The 25,325-nt window shown below is 38.8% G+C and overlaps 1 protein-coding gene and 1 pseudogene across 1 annotated transcript in view; both read left to right on the forward strand.

The window, feature by feature from the left end:
- LOC122911612 (zinc finger protein 260) overlaps nucleotides 1-25,325 on the forward strand; it is an 82,853-nt gene that overhangs the window by 30,467 nt on the left and 27,061 nt on the right. The gene's annotated exons all lie outside the window — the stretch shown is intronic.
- On the forward strand, nucleotides 18,160-19,139 carry LOC122914618 (annotated as a pseudogene).

The following is a 25,325-nucleotide window of genomic DNA, read 5'->3' on the forward strand; positions in this document are numbered from 1 at the left end:
TAACCATAATGTAATCATGAGGAAACTGCAGATAAACTGAAAATGAAGAATTTTCTATATAATAACTTACCCAGTACTTCAGAAATCCATGACCTTTCAAGGTCATAAGTGGCAAGGGTAGAATGAAAAACTCCCAAAAGCCTGGAAGAGACTGAGGATATTTGACAACTAAATACAATGCAGGAATTTGGATTTGATCTTTGGGACATTAGTGGAGAAGGTTTGGGGAAATTCAAATAAAACTGGTACTTTAGGACCACCTGGATGGCTCAGTCAGTTAAGCGCCCAACTCTTGATTTCGGTTCAGGTCATAATCCCTGTCATGGAGCTGAACCTCGCTTTGGATTCTGTGCTTAGCACAGAGTCTGTCCCTCTCCCTCTGTTCTTTCTCCCACTCTCTGTCTTTAAAATAAATAAAATCTTGGGGCACCTGGATGGCTCAGTCATGATCCCAGGACTAAAGTGTCTGACTTTAGGCTCAGGACATGATCCCAGGGTCCTGGGATGGAGTGCCACATTGGGTTCCCTCCTCAGTGGGAAGCCTGATTCTCCCTCTCCCACTCACACTGGTGGTGTTCCCACTGTCACTGTCTCTGTCAAATAAATAAGATCTTTAAAATAAAATGAAATAAATAAAATCTTAAAAAAAAAGCCAGTATTTAATTGACAGCACTATGCCAATGTTAATGTCCTTGTTTTGATCACTATTATTATAGTAATGTAATATGTTAATATTATGCAAACTTGGAGAAGAATGTATGGAATTTTTGTGTTCCTGACAATTTTTCTTTAAGAACAGAACTTTAAAAAAAAATACTGTTTGCAGTCAAAATGGGAGAATAGACTGGATTTACCTTCCTGCCCAAAGGAACACAGATAAAATACAAGCAGCAACTGTTTTCAGATACTGAACAATGGAAAGCAGAAACACCTAACCAAGTGTAAACAAATGTGATATCTATATTTTTGACTCTACTTACTTCCTAGTAGACATTTCCACATCTCAGCATAGGAAGGAGGAATACAGGGGGAGCATCGTGATGCCAAGATGGAGATGAGAGTCCAGGGAGGCACAGAAAGCTAGTTTGCAGGCCTGACTACTAGAGCAAGTCTTGATCAGTGCATGGAGGTAACCACCTGAAGCCAGCAAAAGAAATGCTTAGATAAAGCACAGGTAACCCTTGGGAGCTCACACAGCCAGGAATAGTTTGTGTCCCCGTCATCCAGAGCAATAAATTTCATGATATAAAGGGCACTGGTTAGATTACTTGAAAAGTTATTGCCTCAATATAGAAGCAGGTTAGTACTAAAGGCTCTCTGGTCCCACCTAATAAAGTTTAAAGACAATCCTAAATAGGAAAAAACTGTTACCAGGTAACATAGTTATATTGCAGAACAAAGCTTCAGTATATTTCTAGAACCATAAAAATACCAAGAACAGCAAATTTTATGATGTATGACTGGTAGGAAACAAAACAGGAGCGTAAAATTGCAGGATTACATGAGTACAATAAGAAAAATCAATAGAATTTTTTTTTTTTTTAAACTCAGCAGAAAAGTTTTATTTCTTTTAAGGACAAACAAACCACATCCAAGGCCTTCATTTACAGATGCAAACCAAAGTGACCACTTAAAGAATTAGCAATTGAGGTACAATATATAACATGGGGGTGGGAGGATGCTTCGCCATCTGAGGCTTATACCAAACCTTGCTCGCTCGACAGCTGGGCTCTGCTAGAGTCTGGGTGTGGCAGGGGTGTGGGGGGAAGAGTTTATTTGCAGAAATGACAAAATGATTTTATATTTGATTTGCTAGATTTTATATTTGGCAATAGATACTGTCACTACAACCGTCTATTTCACATGCCCAACAAGGAAGAAGAAATTATGTTAAGAAGTGGACAATATTAAAAAGGCCTAAACAAAATTCTAGAGGTTAAAAAATAAGATTGAAAAATACAATCAACGAGATAGAGTAGACACTACGAAAAAATAGTAAGCTTGAGAACATAGCATCAAAAACTAGCCAAGTTGAAACAGAAAATCAGACTTAAGCAAATTGGGTAACAAAACTATGGAATAATTGCAGCCAACCTCTTTATTATAATTGGGGTCTCTGGAAGAGAGCAAATAGAATGAGCAGGACCAAAAAAGAAATTTAAAGAAATTTTCCAAATTTGGTGAAAACTATAAACCCGCACACCCAGGGAGTTCAACTCATCCAAGCAAATCACAGTAAAGCAATCACAACCAAACGGATTAAAATCAGTAATAACAAGAATCCTTTTTTTTTTTCTTTTAAAGATTTTATGTATATTTGACAGATAAGATGGGGGAGTAAGAGAGGAAGAAGCGGGCTCCCTGTGAGGCTTGATCCCAGGACCCCAGGATCATGACCTGAGCCAAAGGCAGACACAATGACTGAGTCACCCAGGTGCCGCCATAACAAAAGAATCTTAACATCAGGAGGAAAAAAAAACCCAAAAATCCTATGTGCAAAAGAGTAAAGATAGCCCAAAACATTCTGAAGATGGAGTCAACATATTTTGCCCCATTCCTCCCCATGTACTAGACAAAGTCCATGAGGATAAGTACATGAAACAAACGTAAGAAGAATCTGAAACAGAATTGGGGGCAAACTGGTTATGGACTTTGGGACTCAAGGAACAACCCAACCCAGTGGTAACTTCCTTGGAGGAGAGTTGGGTTTTGTTTTTGTTTTTGGCTTCAGATCTGATTACCAGAGAACACTGCAAATTGGTAAGGTCACCGGATGTAAATAATTACCAAAACAAAACAAACAAAAAAACCAAATCATGCCAATCCTGGCACATCAATAATGTGGACCCTAAAAAGATGTGAGTGGAACACTGACATCATAGCCCAGAAATAAAACCCACCTCATCTTCTCCTGGTGGACAGGTGCACTGGGAAGGTGTGAGTGTGATTAGGGCCTTGACTATCATTGTGACCTGGCATCTATTAGCTGGTGTTCCACCTTCTACTAGTTGACAGGCATCTGAAGAGGCAGTGTATAATCAGACACTACCGCTCTTAACACAGCAGGAACAACGGCCTTTTCCCCTTCCACCAAGTGGTGGCCTCCACAAACTGCGTGTGTGAATAGAGCCATGACTAAATTCCAGCTCATCAATAACATCTACCTAGAAACCAGAATGTCATAAGACCAAATTACCAGAGTATAATCAAAACTTACTCATCCTAGCAAGAATGAGGAATACTCAACTTAAATGAGAAAAGACCACCAAAAAACACTAACAAGATGTACAAACATGTTAGAATTATCTTACAAGTATTTTTAAGCTACTATCATAAAAATGCTTCAGTGACAAAGAATGCACCTAAAAACATAGTTACAAAATACATGAAGTAACAACTGACAATTTAACAGTACTAAGAACATTCAAACCACTTTCAATAATGGCTAGAAGAACTAGGAAGATGTTCAACAAAAAGCAGAAGACATGAACAAGACTATAAACTGCCCAGATCAAAGACCTCAATAAAAACGCTAATCTATAATAGCAAAATACACAGTCTTCTCAAGTACACAACACATTCTCCGGGATAGAATACATCTTAGAACATGTCTTAGGCCATGTCTCAATAAGTTTGCAGAAATTAAAATCATACAAAGTATATTCTAATAATGAATTAGAAGTCAATAACAAAAATGTGAAAAAAATAAAATATCACAACTATGTGGAACGTATACAACTTACTTTTTAAGAAGATTTATTTATTTTTGGGGCACCTGGGTGGCTCAGAGGGTTAGGCCTCTGCCTTCAGCTCAGATCATCGTCTCAGGGTCCTGGGATCAAGCTACACATTGGGCTCTCTGCTTAGCAGGGAGCCTGCTTCCCCCTTTCTCTCTGCCTGCTGCTCTGCCTACTTGTGATCTCTGTGTGTCAAATAAATGAATAAAATCTTTAAAAAAATTATTTTAGAGAGAGAGCACTGGGGGAGGTGCAGAGGGAGAGTGAGACTCCCAAGCAAATTCCCCACTGAGTGTGGAGCAAGAGCAGGGCTTGATCCCACAACCCTGAGATCATGACCTGGGCCAAAACCAAGAATCAGATGCTTAGCTGACTGAGCCACTTAGGTGCCCCTACAACTCACTCTTAACTAACTAAAATGTCAAAGAAAAAATCATGAGGAAAATTAGAATACTTTCAGATGAATGAAAGTGAACATAAGAGATACATATAAAACATTACAAAAAGGTATATTTAGACCTGTAACTGCCAATATTTTTAAAAGCTCTCAAAGGAGGGGCGCCTGGGTGGCTCAGTGGGTTAAGCCTCTGCCTTCAGCTCAGGTCATGATCTCAGGGTTCTGGGATTGAGTCCCGCATCGGGCTCTCTGCTTGGCAGGGAGCCTGCTTCCTCCTCTTTCTCTCTCTGCTTGCCTCTCTGCCTACTTGTGATCTCTGTCAAATAAAATCTTAAAAAAAAAAAATCTCAAAAGAATAACCTTACTTTGTACATTAAGAAACTAAGGAGAGGGGCGCCTGGGTGGCTCAGTGGGTTAAAGCCTCTGCCTTCGGCTCAGGTCATGGTCCCTGGGTCCTGGGATCGAGCCCCATATAGGGCTCTTTGCTCAGCAGGGAGCCTGCTTCCTCCTCTCTCTCTGCCTGCCTCTCTGTCTACTTGTGATCTCTGTCTGTCAAATAAATAAATAAAATCTTAAAAAAAAAAGGAAACTAAGGAGAAAAACTTGATACAAAAGGAATTAAAGAAATAAAGACTAGGTAAAAAATAAATGAGAGAATAGGAAAAAAATAGAGAACATATATAAAACAAAACTATGTTTCTTTAAAAGATCGACAAAATTAGAAATGTTTATCTGAAATGATCATGAAAATAAAAAAAGGAAAAGGTTAAAATTACTAAAATCCATAATGAAAAAGTGCCTGACTACTGACATCACAGAAATTAGAAGTATTATAAGAAAATGCTATGAAGGGGTGCCTGGGTAGCTCAGTGGGTTAAAGCCTCTGCCTTCGGCTCAGGTCATGATCCCGGGGTCCTGGGATTGAGCCCCACGTCAGGCTCTCTGCTCAGCAGGGAGCCTGCTTCCTTCTCTCTCTCTGCCTGCCTCTCTGCCTACTTGTGATCTGTCAAATAAATAAAATCTATTTTTAAAAAATGCTATGAACTGTATGAAAGCATATTAGATAGCTTAGATTAAACAAAGTCTTAAAAAGTCAAAATTAGGGCACCTGGGTGGCTCAGTTGGGTGACTGCTTTCAGCTCAGGTCATGATTCTGGAGTCCCTGGATGGGAGTCCCGCATCAGGCTCCCAGCTCCACGGGGAGTCTGCTCCTCTCTCTGACCTTCTCCTCTCTCATACTCTCTCTCACTGTCTCTCTCTCAAATAAATAAATAAAATATTTTTAAAAAGTCAAAATTAGCAAAACACACACAAAAAGAAAGATAACCTATGTCTGTACGTGTTAAAGAAACTGAATCCCTAACAACCTAAAACAGAAAGCATCAGACACAGATGGTTTCATCTGGTGAATTCTACCCACCATTTAAATAGGAAGTAATAGGGGCACCTGGGTGGCTCAGTGGGTTAAGCCACTGCCTTCGGCTCAGGTCATGATCTCAGGGTCCTGGGATCGAGTCCCGCATCAGGCTCTCTGCTCAGCAGGGAGCCTGCTTCCTCCTCTCTCTCTCTCTGCCTGCCTCTCTGCTTGCTTGTGATCTCTGCCTGTCAAATAAATAAATAAAATCTTTAAATAAATAAATAGGAAGTAATAATAACACTCTACATATCTTCCAGAAAATAGAACAAGAGTTCCTAACTCATTTTATGAGGCTAAGAATACCTTACTACCAAAATTACCTAAAAACATTATAAGAAAGAAAAATTACATAGTAGTATCTCTCGTGAACATAAAAGCAAACATCCTCAACAAAACAATACCAAATGAAACAATGTATAGAAGTAATTATACAACACAATCAACTGAGATTCATCCTACACATGCAAAAGCTATCTCAGCACTGTGAAATCAAGTAATGTGATCCATTACACATCAACAGGCTAAAGGAAGAAAAGTCATAGTATCATGTCAATAGATGTGGAAAAAGAATTCTTAAAAAAAAGTCAATACCCATTTATGACTAAAAATCTCACAGCAAACTAGGAATAGAAGGGAACTTACTCAATTTGATAAGAACGCCTACCAAAACCTATCCGTTCTCACCACTATTTTCAATATTGTGCTGGAAGTCCTAGCTAATGGAACAAGTCAAGAAAAATAACTAAAAGGAAGACAGATTTAAAAGGAAGAAATAGGGCGCCTGAGTGGCTCAGTGGGTTAAGCCGCTGCCTTCGGCTCGGGTCATGATCTCAGGGTCCTGGGATCGAGTCCCGCATCAGGATCTCTGCTCAGCAGGGAGCCTGCTTCTCTCTCTCTCTCTCTCTCTCTCTCTCTCTGCCTACTTGTGATCTCTGTCTGTCAAATAAATAAATAAAATCTTTAAAAATAAATAAATAAATAAATAAAAGGAAGAAATAAAACCATCTTTGTTTGCAGACAACATGATTGACAATGTAAAACTCCAGAAGAATCAACACAAAGAACTCCTGGAATTAATAAGTGATTATAGCCAAGGTTGCAGGCTACAAGGTTAACATACAAATGTCAAGTTCTTTTCTACATACAAGCAATGAATATATAAAACTAAAATTAAAAACACATAACCATTTAGCACATAAAAAAGTACTAAGGAATAAATCTAAAAAAATATGTATAACAGAACTAAAAAACTGATGAAAGAAATCAAAGAACTAAATAAATGAAGTAATATTCCATATTCATAGATAGGAACACTCAGTATTGTTAAGATGACAGTTATTCCAACCTTGAGCTACAGAATCATTACTATATCAAAATCTCAGCATGTTATTATGTAGATGTTGACTGATTCTGAAGTTCATATGGAAAGGCAAATGACCCAAAGTAAGTCCACACTATACTGAAGATAAAGAAGTTGGAGCACTAACACTGACTTCATGATTTACTACAAGGATAAAGTAATCAAGACTATGTACTGTCAAAAGAACGGACAGATCAATGAAACAGAACAGAGTGCTCAGAAATAAATCCGTACAAATAGAGCCAACTGATCTTTTACAAAGGAACAAATACAATACAATGAGGAAAGGTGTCATTCAACAAAAGCAGATGGAAAAACTGGATATCCACATTAAAAACATGAATCTACGGACAGGCTTCAAACTTCTTAAAAAACTCAAAATTCATTACAAACCTAAATGTACAATGCAAAACTAAAAGGACTTCTGGAAGATAAAACAGAGGAAAATCTAGGTAACTAGGTAGCTTGGGAATGATTTCTTAAGAAACCAAAAGCATAATCCATGAAAAATAAAACCTCTTAAGTCAGTTGTCATTAAAAATTTCTGCTGTGCAAAAAACCACTTTTTTTAAAAAAAGATTTTATTTATTTATTTATTTGACAGAAAGAGAGATCACAAGCAGGCAGAGAGGCAGGCAGAGAGAGAGAGAGGAGGAAGCAAGTTTCCCGCCGAGCAGAAAGCCTGATGTGAGGGTTGATCCCAGGACGGTGGGATCACAACCTGAGCAGAAGGCAGAGGCTTAACCCACTGAGCCACCCAGGCGCCCCGCAAAAAAACACTCTTAAGAGAATAAAAAGACTAGCCACAGGGTAGGAGAAAATTATTTGGAAAATACATGTACGATAAATGACTTGAATCTAAAACATACAAAGAACTCTTTAGAACCTAACAGAAAGCAAACAATTCAATTGAAAAACAGAAAAGATCTGAACAGACTGCTCACGGAAGATATACAGATAGCACAGGGTGCCTGCGTGGCTCAGACCTTAAAGTGGCTACATTCTGCTCAGGTCCTGATCCCAAGGTCCTAGAATGGAGCCCTGAGTGGTGCTCCCTGTTCAGCAGGGAGCCTGCTTCTCCCTCTCTCTCAGCCTGCCACTCTGCCTACTTGTGCTCTCTATTTCTCCATCAAATAAATAAATAAAATATTTTAAAAGTATATACAGATAGCAAATAAGCTTATGCAAAGATGCTCACTATCTTAGAGCAATTAGGAAACTGCAAATTAAAATAATGAACTACCAATATACCCCTATCTAAATGGCAAAAATCCAAAATGCTGACAAAGACCTCGCAAAAGAACATTTATTCATTGCTGGTAGGAAAGATAAATGGATCAACCACCTTGGAAGAGAATTTGGCAGTTTTTCACAAAGCTAAACTTACTCTTACCATATGAACTAGCAATCTTTCTCCTATATATTTACCCAAATAAGTAGAAAACTCATGTCCACAAAAATCCACACTTGGATGTTCACAGTATTCTTAATTTTCTCTAACTGGAAGCAACCAAGAGGTCCTTAAAAGGTCTTCAAAAGACGAAGACAAACTGTGATACATCTATACAGTGGATTTTTGTACAGTGATTTAAAAAAAATTAAGCTACTAAGCCACAAGTACACATGGAGGAAGCTTAAATGCATACTGTGTAGTGAATGAAATAAGTGCCTTTTTATTTTCTCGATTTCTGATTATTTCATACCAGGAGATTTACAGACTCTGGAGAGTGTGTGTCTCTGTGGCTACCTGTGTCTCCTAGGGCAACCAATTCCTTACAGATAAAAAATTTAAAAATTTACCTGGAAGCATGCCTTTCACATGCAAACCAACCAACCAGAGCACAAACTTGAACCTCCTTTACTGGGCTCATACTCAGGGCCACTATTCCATTGCCCTAATCACATACACTAGCAACTAGGGACAACACTTTGCCATAAAGCCTTCTGAGATTGTTCAAACTAATCAAATCTAAGCCTGCTTACCCTATCCCACCCATTCCTCTTTGCAGAAATCACAGTAAAGTCTCTTGTCCATTTTTTTCCCCTTGTTCTACCTCAAAACAGAGGCAGGTGCTTCCCCATGTAAGCCTATGTTGCACACTGTACCTCCTCTAAGTATAAAAACAACTCCCTTCCTGACAGTCATCTCTGTAGCTGTGTCTTACCACAGCTGATTAAAACAAATCCTGGGACAATTTTTTATAAAGCCACTCTGAAGAGGCTACATACTGTATGGTTCCAACTACATGACACTGTGTAAAAACAAAACTGCAAAGACAATGAAATTATCAATGGATGCCCTGGAATAGGAGGGAGAGATGAACAGTTGGAGCACAGGGGATATTTAGGGCAGTAAAACTATTCTGTGTGATCTTCTATCGGAGTAACATGATGCTGTCTGACACATGACATTATGCATTTTATAAACACATACAACTATACAACACTAAGAGTGATTCCAAATGTAAATTATGAGGCTCAACTAATAATATATCAATGTTGCCTCATTAATTATAACAAAAGTATCATACACCTTACAAGATAGTAATTATAGGGGAAACTGAAAGAAGTTCTTCTAAAGGGTAGTTCAAGTTCAGTGTTTCCTTGCTGATTTTCTATCTGGATGATCTATCCATGTTGAAAAAGAGGTAATGAAGTCCATTACTATTATTGTATTTCCATCTATTTCTCCTTTCATATCTGCTATTCTTTTAATATACTGAGAAGCTCCAATGTTGCATGTATATTTACAATTACTATGCCTTGCTGAACTGACCTTCAGTTGATGTCAATTGATGGACTGACCTTCTCTTGTTAAAGCTTTCCACTTTAAAGTGTATTTTTTCTAATATAAGTACAGTTACCCTATATTTTGGTTTTCACTTGCATGGAACATCTTCTTCCGTTCCTTCACTTTTATCCTATATAGGGGGTATAGCTCAGTGGTAGAGCATTTGACTGCACTTTTATCCTATATGTCCTTAATACTGAGATGAGTCTCTCATAAGCAGGATACAATTAGGTCTTATTCTTACAATCTTTCAGCAACACTATGCCTTCAATTTGAGAATTTAATCCACTTATATTTAAAGTAATTATTGATAGATAAGGTCTTATTATTGACATTTTATTGTTTTCTGGCTGTTTATAGTACCCTTGTTCCTTTCTTCCTTTTTGGCAGTCTTCCTTTGTGAATTGATGATTTTCTGTGGTACTATGCTTTGACTCCCTTTTCTTTATCTTTTCTTTATCTACTATTGGTTTTGCTGTTTGGTTACCACGAGGTTTACATAAACCAACTTACAGATATAATAGTCTCTTTTACACTGATAAATCAATTTAGAATGCATATAAACTCTACTCTTTTATCCCCGTGCACACATTTCATTTTTCGTGTCATTCTTAGTGCAGGGACCATGATAATCTTCTCTGAATCATGCCAATATTTTTTAAAGGTTTTATTTATTTATATGACACAGAGAGAGAGAGAGACAGTGAGAGAAGGAACACAAGCATCAGGAGAGGGAGAGGGAGAAGCAGGCCCCCCACCAAGCAGGGAGCCCGATGCGGGGCTCGAGGATCCCAGGATCATGACCAGAGCCGAAGGCAGATGCTTAACCGTCTGAGCCACCCAGTCACCCCTGAATCATGCCAATTTTTAAGTATATGTGTTGCAAAACTGAGCACACACATTTCATTTTTCAGGTCTCCGTTTACATTTTTTAATGTGTATCCTTTAACAAATGATTGTAGCCATGGTTATTTTTTAATACTTTTGTCCTTTAACAATTATATTAAAAACAAATGGTTATTACAATATTCATATTACAATATTACACCATATTACAATATTCCAATAATGGAATTTGAATGTATATGTACCTATACCAATGTGTTTTACATTTTCATATTTTTCCATATTATTAATTAGTGCCATTTTATTTAAGCTTGAGTAACTCCTCCTAGCATTGCTTGTAAGGCTGGTGAAGTGGTAAACTCCCTCAGCTGTTCATCTGGGAAAGTCTCTTCTCTTCCATTTCTAAAGCAATGGCTAGATAACATGTTCTTATTGGCAGCTTATTTCTTTCACCATTAGAATATATACACCCACTCTTTCCTGGCCTACAAGGTTAAATCCACTGATAGCCTCATGTATGTTTCCTTATAGATGAGGACTTTTTTTTTTTGTCTTCCTGCTTTAAAATTTTCTTTGTCTTTGTTATTAGACCATTTTACTATAATGCATCTTGGAGAAGATCTCCTTGGGTTAAATCTAGGGACCTATGAGCTTCCTAAACTTGACTGTCCAAATTGTTCCTCAGATTTGAGGAGTTCTCAGTCATTATTTCTCCAAATAAGCTTTCTGTCCCTTTCTCCATCTCTTCTCCTTCCAGGAGTCCACAGAATATATAAATTGCTTTTCTTCATGGTCTCCCTTAATTCATATAGGCTTTCTTAACCATTTTAATTTTTTTCTTTGTTCTTCTTTAACAAAATGGTTTGAAATGACCTCTTTTCGAGTTTATAGTTTATCTCCTTTGGTTGGTCAAGTCTACTGCTGATCTCTATATTTCACTTTTTATTATTTAACTGTATTCTTAAGTTCCAGTATTTCTCTTTGGTTCTTTTCTTATTTCTAACTCTCTGAAGTAAGTGTCATTTTGTTTGCATATCATTTTATTAATTTCATTGCATTCTATCTGTATTTTCTTGCAGTTTCCTCCTTGCACGTATTTTGAATTCTCCCATCAGGGAAAACACAGATCTCCATTTCTTTAGAGTCAGGTTCTGGAAAATTGTATTCCTTGGTTGCGGGGATCATGTTTCCTTGATTTTTCAGATGTACTCAGAAGACTTACATTGCTTTGTGGGGAGAAACAAAAGAGTCACCGGAGAGAGTGGTGAGTGGATGGAGGAGCAGCAATGGAAATGTTTGAGAACTGACTGGTGTGCTGCTGGATGAAAAGGAAAGTTTTAAATGTTATTCAAAATCCAGATGCATAGGGGCGCCTGGGTGGCTCAGTGGGTTAAGCCGCTGCCTTTGGCTCAGGTCATGATCTCAGGGTCCTGGGATCGAGCCCCGCATCAGGCTCTCTGCTCAGCAGGGAGCCTGCTTCCTCCTCTCTCTCTGCCTGCCTCTCTGCCTACTTGTGATCTCTGTCTGTCAAATAAATAAATAAAATCTTTAAAAAAAAATCCAGATGAATAAAAGAAAAAATTTTAATTTCATGTGAAGCCATGTTGAAAATGGGCATAGTCTTAGAAACAGAGTCTAAAAAATTCCCCAAAAGAAAAGCCTAGGGCTACATGGCTTCTTTGTGAGATGTTTGTTTGTTTTAATAATACCAATTCTTGGGACGCCTGGGTGGCTCAGTCAGTTAAGCGGCTGCCTTTGGCTCAGGTCGTGATCCCAGTGTCCTGGAATCGAGTCCCACATCGGGCTCCTTGCTCAGCGGGAAGCCTGCTTCTCCCTCTGCCTCTGCCTGCCATTCTGTCTGCCTGTGCTCACTCTCTCTCCCTCTCTCTCTCTGACAAATAAATAAATAAAATTAAAAAAATAATAATACCAATTCTTCACAATCTCCTTCAGAAAATAAAGGAGGGAATATTTCTCAATTCATTCAATGAAGCCAGTATTGCCCCAGTATTAAAACTAGAAAAAGTCACCATAAAAGTTAGAGACCAAAATACCCATGAACATAGAGGTACAAATCTTTAAACAAACAAACAAACAAACAAACAGAGCAAACCAGGAGACCCTGGCTGGCTCAGTCAATACAGCATGCAACTTTTGATCTCAGGGTCATGAGTGAGTTCTAGCCCCATGTTGGGCACAGAGGTCACTAAAGAAAAAGAAAAAAAAAAAAAAAGAAGCAAATCAGGGGCACCTGCTGGCTCAGTCAGTGAAGCATGTCACTTGATCTTGGTGTCATTGGTGCAAGCCCCAGGTTGGGATAGAGTTTACTTTAAAAAAACTGCAAACCATATTTAGCAACTAACAAAAAAGATTATAAAACATGACCAAAGGGATTTATCCCAAGAATGCAAGATTGGTTTACAGCTAAAGGCCAATTAATATAATATTCCTTATTAAAAGAATAAAGGACAAAAATCTCATGATGATGTTTTATCATAAATGATTAAAAAGCACTTAAACATTTGAGATTTTTTAAAAATTTTCAACAATGGGAGATTTGAAGAGAATTTCCTTATCATGATAAAGAGCATTTACAAAAGATTCTACAGTTAACATTATTCTTAACAGTGAAATGTTGAATTCTTTATCCCTAAGATAAGGAGTAAGACAAAGATTTCTGATTTTACACTATTCATTTATCTTCTACAGTATTTTCTATCCAATGTTAAAAGACAACAAGATATAAAAAGATTATAAACTGAAACACACACAAATGGTGTTTATTTGTAAATGACATAACTATGTATATAAAAAAGGGATTAGAGAACTACAGCCTGTGGTTTACCTACAAAATACAAAGAGTACGTAAATTTGTAAATAAAGTACTGATTCACAGCCCTGCCCATTCATTTATGTAGTATTGCTGAATAATGCTTTCATGTCAGAATCGAACAACAGAGTTGAACAACTGTGCTGACTCCTGCACAGTCGAACAGCTGTGTGTAACTATGGACTCTATCCAAACTAATACTAATAACCTACTGTTGACCGGAAGACTTACTGATAAGATGCAATTGATTATCACGTTTGGTATTTATATATATATATATATATAAAATGTACGGTATTCTTACAATAAAGTAGGCTTAAGAAGAAATGATATTGAGAAAATCATAAGAGAAAATACATTTACAGTACTGTACTGTATTTACTGGGGGGGGAATATAAGTGTACCCATGAAGGTTAAACCATTTTGTTCAAGGGTCAACTGTACTTGCAAAGGATACCACATGGCCACAGTCTTGAAATCATCACTACTTGATCTTTTAAGAAAAAGTCTGACAATTGGATTCAGAAAATACAAACTGACTTATAAAATATTATATGGCTAAATATTATAAAATTGATAAGCAGGTTTGGGAAGGTCACTGATACAAAGCTAATACACAAAAATCAATGCTATTTCTATATACTATATGCAGACTATGAAAATGAAAACACTAATAAAACACTTTGATTTACAACAGAATGAAAAACAATACACCTAGTGGGCGCCTGGGTGGCTCAGTGGGTTAAGCCGCTGCCTTCGGCTCAGGTCATGATCTCAGAGTCCTGGGATCGAGTCCCGCATCGGGCTCTCTGCTCAGCAGGGAGCCTGCTTCCCTCTCTCTCTCTCTGCCTGCCTCTCCATCTACTTGTGATTTCTTTCTGTCAAATAAATAAATAAAAAATCTTTAAAAAAAAAAAAACAATACACCTAGAAATAAATTTAACAACATAGACCTGGGGATCTGGGTGGCTCAGTAAGTTGAGCATCTGCCTTCAGGTCATGATCTCAGGGTCCTGGGATAGAGCACCACATCAGGCTCCCCGCTCAGTGGGGAGTCTACTTCTTCTGACCCTTCCCCCCACTCTTATACTCTCTCTCAAATAAATAAAATATTTTTAAAAAATAGTATAAGACTGTACAAGAAAAGCCAAAAAAGGATGCTGAGAGAAAATAAGGATCCAAATAAGTGGAGGGATAGTAGACTCAATATTGTTAAGAAGGCATTTTGACCCAAATTGATCTACGGATTCAACAAAAATTCCCAGTAATATCCCAGCAGGCTTTCTTGTAAAAAAATGACCAAAGAATCCTGAATTTTATGGGGAAATATAAAGAACCTATAATAGCCAAACACTTTTGAAAGATAATAGAGAACCTACACTACAAGATTTCAAAATTCATAAACTACGGTAATTCAGATAGTCTGGTATTGGCATAAGGACTTCCATATATCTCAATGAAATAGAAAGTTCAAAAAGAAACCCTTGTATTTATGGTAAACTGGTTTTTTTAAAGATTTTATTTATTTGGGGTGCCTGGGTGGCTCAGTGGGTTAAGCCTCTGCTTTTGGCTCAGGTCATGATCTCAGCGTCCTGGGATCGAGCCCAGCATCGGGCTCTCTGCTCAGCAGGGAGCCTGCTTCCCCCGCCCCCCACCTGCCTCTTTGCCTACCTGTGATCTTTCTGTCAAATAAATAAATAAAAGATTTTATTTATTTTATATAAAAGATTTATATTTTATATTTATATTTTATATAAAAGATATTATATAAAAAGATTTTATTTATTTATTTGACACAGAGAGAGAGAGGTCAAAAGTAGGCAGAGCAGCGGGCAGAGACAGAGGGGGAAACAGGCTCCCTGCTAGGCAGAGAGCCTGATGTGGGGCTCCATTCCAGGATCCTGAGATCACAACCTGAAACGAAGGCAGAGGCTTAACCCACTGAGCCACCCAGGTGCCCTGGTAAACTGATTTTTCACAAAGATGCCAATGTAACTCAATGGGGAAAGTCTAGTCTTTTCAAAAAATCGTACTCATATATTTACACATCCACATACAAAAAGAAAAAGAACTAAGATCCATGCCTAATATGATATGCAATAAAACTTAAATAAAATGGATCACTACAAAAGTACAAGAGCCAAAACAATAGAAATCTAAAGAAACACAGGACAAAATCTTTGTGACTTGGGATTGAGCAAAAATTTCCTAGTTTGACATCAAAAACAAACATTAAATGAAAAAAATTCATAAACTGTACTTCATTATAATTCGAAAACCTTGCTATGCAAAAGACATTTTTAAGAAAATGAAAACACAGGGGTGCCTGGGTGGCTCAGTGGGTTAAGCCTCTGCCTCTGCCTCTGGCTCTGGTCATGATCTCAGGGTCCTGGGATCGAGCCCCACACTGGGCTCTCTGCTCAGAGGGAAGCCTACTTCCTTCTCTTTCTCTCTCTGCCTGCCTGTCTGCCTACTTGTGATCTCTGTCTATCAAATAAATAAATATCTTTTAAAAAAAAGAAAAGAAAATGAAAACACATTCCAAAATACTTACACTGGGAGAAAATATTTACAAATTATAAATCTGATAAAGGACTTCTAACAAACATGTAGAAGACTCTCATAACTTAGTACTCAATATTAGGAAGGCAAATAACTTAGTTATAAAAATTAGCAAAAGCTGGGGTGCCTGGGTGGCTCAGTGGGTTAAAGCCTCTGTCTTCAGCTCAGGTCATGATCCCAGAGTCCTGGGATTAAGCCCAGCATCAGGTGCCCTGCTCAGTGGGGAGCCTGCTTTCCCCTCCTGCTCTGCCTGCCTCTCTGCCTACTTGTGATCTCTGTCAAATAAATATATAAAATCTTTTTTTAAAAAATCATAAACAGCCCAACAATGAAAACAGCCCAAATACTTCTTGAGCGGAGAATGGATAAACAACATGGGGTAAAACTATATAATGGAATACAATTCAGGAATAAAATGGAACTACTGATCAGTGATACAACACAGGTTTACCTCAAAAACATTATGCTAAGTTGAAGAAACCAAACAAAAGAAGAATATACATTACATTTTCATATACATCAAATTTCTAGTAAAGGGAAATCTACACATATACTATGAACTTCAGGTACTGCCTCTGTGAGAGTGTGAGCAAGAACTGACTGTAAACAGCATATCGATCTTTTTAGGATAATAAAAACGTTTTAAAATCCAATTATGGTAATGGTTACACAACTAATTTACTAAAAATGACTGAAATGGTGTGCTTGTGTGTCTCAGTCAATTAATCATCTGCCTTTCGCTCAGGTCATGATCCTGGAGTCCCAGGATCAAGCCCTGCATCAGGTTCCCTCTGATCTTCCTCTCCCACTATATGTTCTGTCTCTCTCAATAAATAAAATCTTTAAAACAAAATAAAGCTCCATTGTTATTTTTATTTTTATTTAAGATTTTATTTATTTATTTGACAGGGAGATCACAAGCAGGCAGAGAGGCAGGCAGAGACTGAGGGGGAAGCAGGCCTCCCACTGAGCAGAGAGCCCGATGGGGGTCGATCCCAGGACCCTGAGATCATGACCTGAGGCGAAGGAAGAGGCTTAACCCACTGAGCCCCCAGGTGCCCCCACTGTTATTTTTTAAAAAACGATTGTTACACATTTATAATGGGTGAACTATATTATGTAAATTATATTTCAAAAACTTTCATTAAGGGTTCATTTTTTCTTTTATTTTTATTTATTTGACAGACAAAGATCACAAATAGGTAGAGAGGCAGGCAGGGGGAGGGGGGAGCAGGCTCCCTGCCGAGCACAGCCTGATGCGGGGCTCGATCCCAGGACCCTGGGATCATGACCTGAGCTAAAGACAGAAACTTTAACCCACTGAGCCACCCAGGTGCCCCTAAGCGTTCATTTTAATGTTGATGCATATTACTGAACTGTCCTTCAGAAAGCATATATCAATTAACATGAACACCAGTAATGTATGAAAATATTTTCCCTCACCTTGACAAATCTAGTTGATACTAAACTTTTGCTAGGTAAAAATTTTAAGTTTAATTAACATTTTATCCTTATCAGTGAGGATATTTTTTCACATTTTTTATGGACTAAGTTGTTTTGCCAAAATTCACATGTTGAAGCCCTAACACCAAAATAACTGTATTTGGAGACCAAGCCTTAAAGGGGTAATTAAAGCTAAATAATTCAAAAGGGTAATGTCCATAAAAAAGAAGTAAGAGACACCAAACCCCACTCTGCTCTGAGAATGCAAATAATATATATAATAAAGACCATGTGAAGACACAGAAAGGCGGCAGTCAAAAGAAAGTTCTGGGGGCTCTAGTCTGTGATGACAAAATAGGAGGCTCCTGAAACAATAACCTCTGGAAGGAATCCAGAAACCAGCTGAGCAATTCCTATACATCAGATTGACAAGAAAATCACATACTGGAAGAGGCTCAGCACACACAACTACTGGGAGCCACAGTGAACAACAAAATCGCTACATGAATAATCAAAAAGATTTGGAAGATCCGAGAGCTGAAGCAGGATTCAACAGTAAGTTTCATCTCTTCAGTGAGGCCTCTTCTTTAAAACTGGGAGAGGTAACTGTTTTATCTAATGCACAGAAACTAACAAGGTAAAAGAAAAATGAAGAAAACAAAAGAATACGATTCAAAATAAAGAAGATAAAACCCAATTAAAAGAACTCAATGTAGCTTTCTGCCTGTGGACGCCGCCGAGTAAGCATCGTTCAAGTCCCCCCTCCCACCGCCATCATGTCTAAGTCAGAGTCTCCCAAAGAGCCTGAACAGCTGCGGAAGCTCTTCCTCGGAGGTCTGAGCTTTGAAACAACCGATGAGAGTCTGAGGAGCCATTCTGAGCAATGGGGAACACTTACGGACTGTGTGGTAATGAGAGATCCAAACACCAAGCACTCCAGAGGCTTTGGGTTTGTCACATATGCCACTGTGAAGGAGGTGGATGCAGCCATAAATGCAAGGCCACACAAGGTGGATGGAAGAGTTGTGGAACCAAAGAGGGCTGTCTCAAGAGAAGATTCTCAAAGACCTGGTGCCCACTTCACTGTGAAAAAGATTTTTGTTGGTGGCATTAAAGAAGACACTGAAGAACATCATCTAAGAGATTATTTCGAACAGTATGGGAAAATCAAAGTGATTGAGATCATGACTGACCGAGACAGTGGCAAAAAGAGGGCTTTTGCTTTTGTAACATTTGATGACCATGATTCTGTAGACAAGACTGTCATTCAAAAATACCATACTGTGAATGGCCACAACTGTGAAGTAAGGAAAGCGCTCTCTAAGCAAGAGATGGCTAGTGTTTCATCCAGCCAAAGAGGTCAAAGTGGTTCTGGAAACTTTGGTGGTGGTCGTGGAGGTGGTTTTGGTGGGAATGACAACTTTGGTCGCGGAAGAAACTTCAGTGGTCAAGGTGGATATGGTGGCAGTGGGGATGGCTATAACAGATTTGGTAATGATGGAAGCAACTTTGGAGGTGGCGGAAGCTATAATGATTTTGGCAATTACAACAATCCTCAAATTTTGGACCCATGAAAAGAGGCAATTTTGGAGGCAGAAGCTCTGGCCCTTATGGTAGTGGAGGCCAATACTTCGCCAAACCACGAAACCAAGGTGGCTATGGTGGTTCCAGCAGCAGCAGCAGCTACATCAGTGGAGAAGGTTTTAGTTACTGCCACGAAACAAAGCTTAACAGGAGAGGAGAGCCAGAGAAGTGACAGGGAAGCTACAGGCTACAACAGATTTGTGAACTCAGCCAACACAGTGGTGGCAGGGCCTAGCTGCTACAAAGAAGACATGTTTTAGACAATCAATCACAAGAAGAAAACTTGCTTATATGTGGACAGTAAACAATACACTCCTAACCAACCCATGGGTCAGAAAAGAAATCAAAAGAGAAGTTTAAGGGCCACCTGCCTGGCTCGGTCAATGGAGCATGTGATTCTTGATCTTGGGATTGTAGATTCAAGCCCCACATGGGGTGTAGAGATTACTTAAAAATAAAATCTTTAGGGGCACCTGTGTGGCTCAGTGGGTTAAAGCTGCTGCCTTCGGCTCAGGCCATGATCCCAGGGTCCTGGGATCAAGACCCGCATCAGGCTCTATGCTCAGTGGGGAGCCTGCTTCCCTTTCTCTCTCTCTGCCTGCCTCTCTGCCTACTTGTGATCTCTGTCAAATAAATAAATAAAATATTTTTAAAATATAAAACAAAATAAAATAAAATCTTCAAAAAGAGAGGGAGAAATTTAAAAATACTGAGACAAGGGGCACCTGGGTTGCTCAGTGGGTTAACGCCTCTGCCTTCGGCTCAAGTCATGATCTCAGGGTCCTGGGATCGAGCCCCGCATCGGGCTCTCTGCTCAGCAGGAGGCCTGCTTCTCTTCCTCTCTCTCTCTGCCTGCCTCTCTGCCTACTTGTGATCTCTGTCTGTCAAATAAATAAATAAAATCTTTAAAAAAATAAAAATAAAAATACTGAGACAAATGAAAATAGAAAAACACAGCAAAACTTATGGGATGAACTATAACACCATTCTAAGTGGGAAGATCATAGCAATAATCACCTACACTAAGAAACAAAGATCTTAAGTATAATTCTGGAGAAGACGGTAGAGTAGGAGGATCCTAAGCTCACCTCCTCCCACAGATACACTCAGATAACACCGACATCAAGGTAAATAATCCAGAAAATGAACAGACTGGCAGAACAGACTCTGTACAAGCAGATGCAGAGAACAGGCCACATCAAAAGTACTAAGAAAGGCAGAGATTTGGTTAGGAACCAAGCTTGTCCATGAGAGGGAGGTACACCCTCCACAGGCACTAATCGGGGAGAGGAGCAGATCCCACACCAGGCACTCCAGGCATGGGGGACCCACACTGGGAAGATGAATCCCCATAACATTTGGTTTTGAAAGCGTAGGGAGATTTTACAACTTTTACAAAGTTCTTACAATAAGGCTTAACACTGGGAACTTTAAAAATCAATAGCTTGGGATGCCTGGGTGGCTCAGTGGGTTAAAGCCTCTGCCTTTGGCTCAGGTCATGATCTCAGGGTCCTGGGATGGAGCTCCCATTAGGCTCTCTGCTTAGCAGGGAGCCTGCTTCCGCTTCTGTCTCTGCCTGCCTCTCTGCTTACTTGTGATCTCTGTCAAATAAATAAATAAAATCTTAATTTAAAAAAATCAATAGCTGGGGTCTGAAAGAAACAGAGTTCCCTCCCTAAAACAGATACCATTACAAACAGCCACATTGAATGAAATACAGCATACAAGCAGTGGTGTGAGGCACCTGGGGTATTTGCTAAGGATTTATTGGTTAATGTTGGAAGGTGTGTTGGAGGGGCAGGGATTTTCAGACTTCTCCAGGAACAGAGAAGCTGGCGGCCACCATTTACCTTCTCTGACCCCCAACCGAGATACATGGACACCTGTGGGACCCAATGCAAACACTCTCCACCTAGCATGCGAATGGTCCCTTCCCCCTCGTGGCTCTCCTGTGGAACTGCCTACTCCAACCCGTCTATAGCAGGAGTCCTTCCAAAGAGTTGCCAGAACCTGACAGTGTACAAGCAGCCCAAAAAGAAACCAGCACCACACCAAAGGGACTCTTGCCCTGAGGAGAGAAGCTAACCACACACATCAGTTCAACTGCGGGCCCAGCAGTAGGGGGGGTAGACATCTGGTCTGACTGCAGGTTTTGCCCACCCAAAAAACTTCTCGGGGATCAACACAGGGAGAGTCCCCTGAGTTTGGGGCTACCACAGCTCCGGCAAATGTCTGGTGTGCCCAACTCAAACCCAAGGCAATCCCAAACTGGCCCATTAACACAGGGACCAAACCCTGCTCACAACAGAGCCATTCCAGATGACTGGATTGAAGGCAAACATGGCTCAGCTACAAGAGTAGGACACACACCACTAAAGTGTCCTTGAACTGAATTCCCCTGAACTTTAGTCCCCTGCCGTGCCAGATTCTAATGAACAGGGGATGTTATACAGCAGGACACTCCAGCTCTACTTCATAAGGCCACCACTTTCAAATGCAGAAGACAAGCTAACTTTCCTAACACAGAGAAACAAACACAGAGTGAGACAAAATGAGGAGACAGAGGAATGAAATGAGTGAACATGACAAAACCATAGTAAGAGCTAATGAAATAAGTAAAATACCTAAGAGTTTAAAGTGGTGGTCATAAAGATACTAACTGGACTTGAGAAAAGAATGGAGGACCTCAGTGAGACACTCAACTAAGAGAAAACATAAAAAAGAACGAATCAGAGATGAAGAACCTAATAACGGATATTAAAAATACACTACATGATGGGGCGCCTGGGTGGCTCAGAGGTTTGAGCCTCTGCCTTTGGCTCAGGTCATGATCCCGGGGTTCTGGAACTGAGGCCCGCACTGGGCTCTCTGCTCAGCAGGGAGTCTGCTTTCCACCCAACCCCGCCACCTGCCTCTCAGCCTGCTTGTGATCGCTCTCTCTCTGTCAAATAAATAAATAACATCTTTTTAAAAAAATACACTACATGGAATAAACAGTAGACTAGAGGAAGCAGAAGAGTGGATCAGCAACCTGGAGTAATGGAAAGCAATAAAGCTGAATAAGAAGAAAAATAATAATAAATAAAAATACACTAAGGGAAGTCAGCAACATTATCAAGCATAATAACATTTGCAGTACAGGTATCCCGGAAGGGGAAGAGACAAAGAAAGAAGAAATTTGACTTTAAGAAATAATAGCTGAAAAATTTCTGAATCTGGGAAAGGAAATAAAAATACAGATCCAGGAGGCATAAAGATTTCCCCAGCAAAATCAACCCAAGGAGATCCACACCAAAACACATCATTTCAATGCAAAAGAAGTAGTGAAGAAGAAAGAATCTTAAAAGTAGCAAGAGAAAACAGTTACATACAAGAGAAACCTATAAGACAATTAGATTTTCAACAGAATCTATGCAGGCCAGGAGGGAATGGCATGATATAGTCAAAGTACTAAAAGAAAAAACCTGCAGCCCCAAATATTCTAGTCAGTAAGGCTATCATTCAAAATAAAAGGAGAAATAAACTTTCCCAAACGTTAAAGAAATTCATCACCACTAAACCTGCCTTACAAGAAATGTTAAAGAGGACTCTGAGCAGAAAGGAAAGACCATTAACAGGAATAAGAAAAGTAGGAAGCACAAAAGCAGTAAAATTAAGTATATCTATGAAAATCAGTCAAGGGATTTACAAAATAAAAAGATGTAAAATATGACAACATTACCTGAAACATGGGGGGGTGGAGATAAGAAAAAAATTTAGTAATTTTAGAATGGGTTCAAAGTTAAGTGACTATCAACTTTATATAGACTGCTATACACAATGATGTTATATAGAAATCTAACGGTAATCAAAAATTAAAAACTGGTAATAAATATGCAAAAAAAACCCCTCAAAACCCACCCAAGGAACCCAAGTATATCACTAACAAAAGCCAGCAAACAGTGAGAGAAGAAAGGAACATGAACTACAAAACAACCATAAAACAAATATCACTACGTAATTTTCAATACTTACTTTGACTATAAATGGACTAAACTTTGTAAGTGGACTAAATGCTCCAATCAAAAGATAGAGGGTGATGAAATGAATAAAAACATAAGACATGCAGCATACAAGAGACTAAATTTCAAACCTAAAGACACATTCAGATTGAATATGAAGGGATAAAAAAGCATTTACCATATAAACAGAACTGACGACAAAGCCAGGGTAGCAATACTTATATTGGACAAAATAAATTCCAAAACAAGGACTGTAACAACAGGTAAAGAAGGACACTACAGAGATTAAGCTCATAGACCTCCTTCCTGATGATTTTTTGGATTTGACATCTAAAGCAAAACTAAACAAGTGAGATTAGATCAAATTAAAAAGTCAATATGAAATGGGAGAGAACATTTGCAAATAATATATAAGGGGTTATTATCCAAAATATACAAAGAACTCATATGATTCAATAGAAAAAAAGATCCAATTAAAAATTTAACAGAGGCTCTCAAAAGACATTTTTCCAAAGACATACAAATGACCTACAGATAGATGAAAAGGTACCCAACACCCACTAATCATCAGGAAAATGCAAACCAAGGCAATGCAAACCACAGTGAGATATCACCACATCTACTAGAGTAGCTATTACCAAAAAGTCAAGAAGTAGCAAGTGTTGGTGAAGATGTGGAGAAAGGGGAATGCTTCTGTACTGTTGCTGGGAATGAAAACTGGTATAGCCACTATGGAAAATACCAGTTTCCTCAAAGACTTAACAGAACCACCATATCACAGAACCACACAGCAATTCTAATTCTGGGTATTTACTGAAGGAAAGAAATCACTATCTTGAAAAGATATCTGTACCCCATGTTCACTGCAGCAGCATTTAGCACAGCTAAGACAGGGAATCAAACTACACATCCATCAATGAATGAATGGATACAGAAACTGTGTGCCTGTGTGCGTGTGTGTGTGTGTGTGCACACGCGCACGTCTGTTTGTACATACGCACAAGCGAATATTATTTAGCCTTATAAAAGAAAAAAATTTTGCCACTTGCAACAACATGGATGGACCTTGATATATTTGAAAGCAGCTAGGAGAGTAGACTTGTATTCAAAAAATTTTCTAACAATGTGATGGATGATAAGTAAAATTATTGTGGCAATCATTTTGTAATATATACATATAACAAATTACTTTATTGTACATCTAAAACTAATACTAAGTGACATGTCAACTTAACTGAATAAAAAATAGAGTTCTCTCCAGAAACCAACTTGCTGACACCTGGATCTTGGACTTTTACCTTCCAGAAGCATGCCAAAATTAATTTCTGTGAAGTTACCCAGTCTGTATTATTCTGTTAGGACAGCCTGAGAAGACTAATAAACTCATAGTTAAAGTCATTTTTATTTCCTGTTCTATGAACAATATATATTATTTGTCCAATTTCTTTTGAATTATGTTTTCCTCTTATAGATTTGTGGTATCTCTATATCACTTAAAAAATTTTAGTTCTGGGGTACCTGGGTGATTCAGTCATTAAATGCCTGCCTTTGGCTCAGGTCATGGAGCCCAGCACGGGGCTCTCTGCTCAGCAGGGAGCCTGCTTCCACCTCTCTCTGCCGGCCTCTCTGCCTACTTGTGATCGCTGCCTGTCAAATAAATAAATAAAATCTTTAAAACAAAACAAAACTTCTTTCTGTAGCTCATTGTGGATTCTCCCTACTTGCTAGATTGTGATTCTGGGCATATACTTCTTTATTCATATAAACTAAACTGCTTTGTCACGTATTTCCACACGCCACGCATAGGCATAGTCTTCTACAGCCCTGCAAGAATTATTAACTTTGTTCTTTTCCCCCCAATACTAGCTACATGAACGGGGGATGCAGGCTGCTTGATAAGCGATCAAGGATAGAAGCAGAAAAATGTTCACCTTTAGCCCCAAAGGCTGACTTATAGCCTGAATAGTTCCGATAAGGTTTAAATACATGCTCACTGCTCCATTCTTAAAGGGTTTCATGACTGCCTGTAAATTTCACTGATAGTTAATACTGAACTGAATGATAAGTACCAGAGAAATCATGGGAGTAGAAATGTACAAATAGAACTTCAAAGATATTTATGATATAATACCCCCTGGATGTCCCCTCCTCCTTGAGTACTAAGCATATAACCACCGGCTTGATAGGGCAAAAGGGCAGATTTCAGGGCTCAGCAACAATGGGATGCTGCCACATTCATGAAGCATTTAATAAAGCTAATTGAATCTTTAAAATGTACTCTGTTGAATTTTTTAAATTTAACAGTAGTCACGATTGATTAAATCATTGGCCATTGGTCACTGATTCAACCTCCAAAC

Source organism: Neovison vison, chromosome 7, assembly GCF_020171115.1.
Source record: "Neovison vison isolate M4711 chromosome 7, ASM_NN_V1, whole genome shotgun sequence".
Classification (NCBI taxonomy): domain Eukaryota; kingdom Metazoa; phylum Chordata; class Mammalia; order Carnivora; family Mustelidae; genus Neogale; species Neogale vison.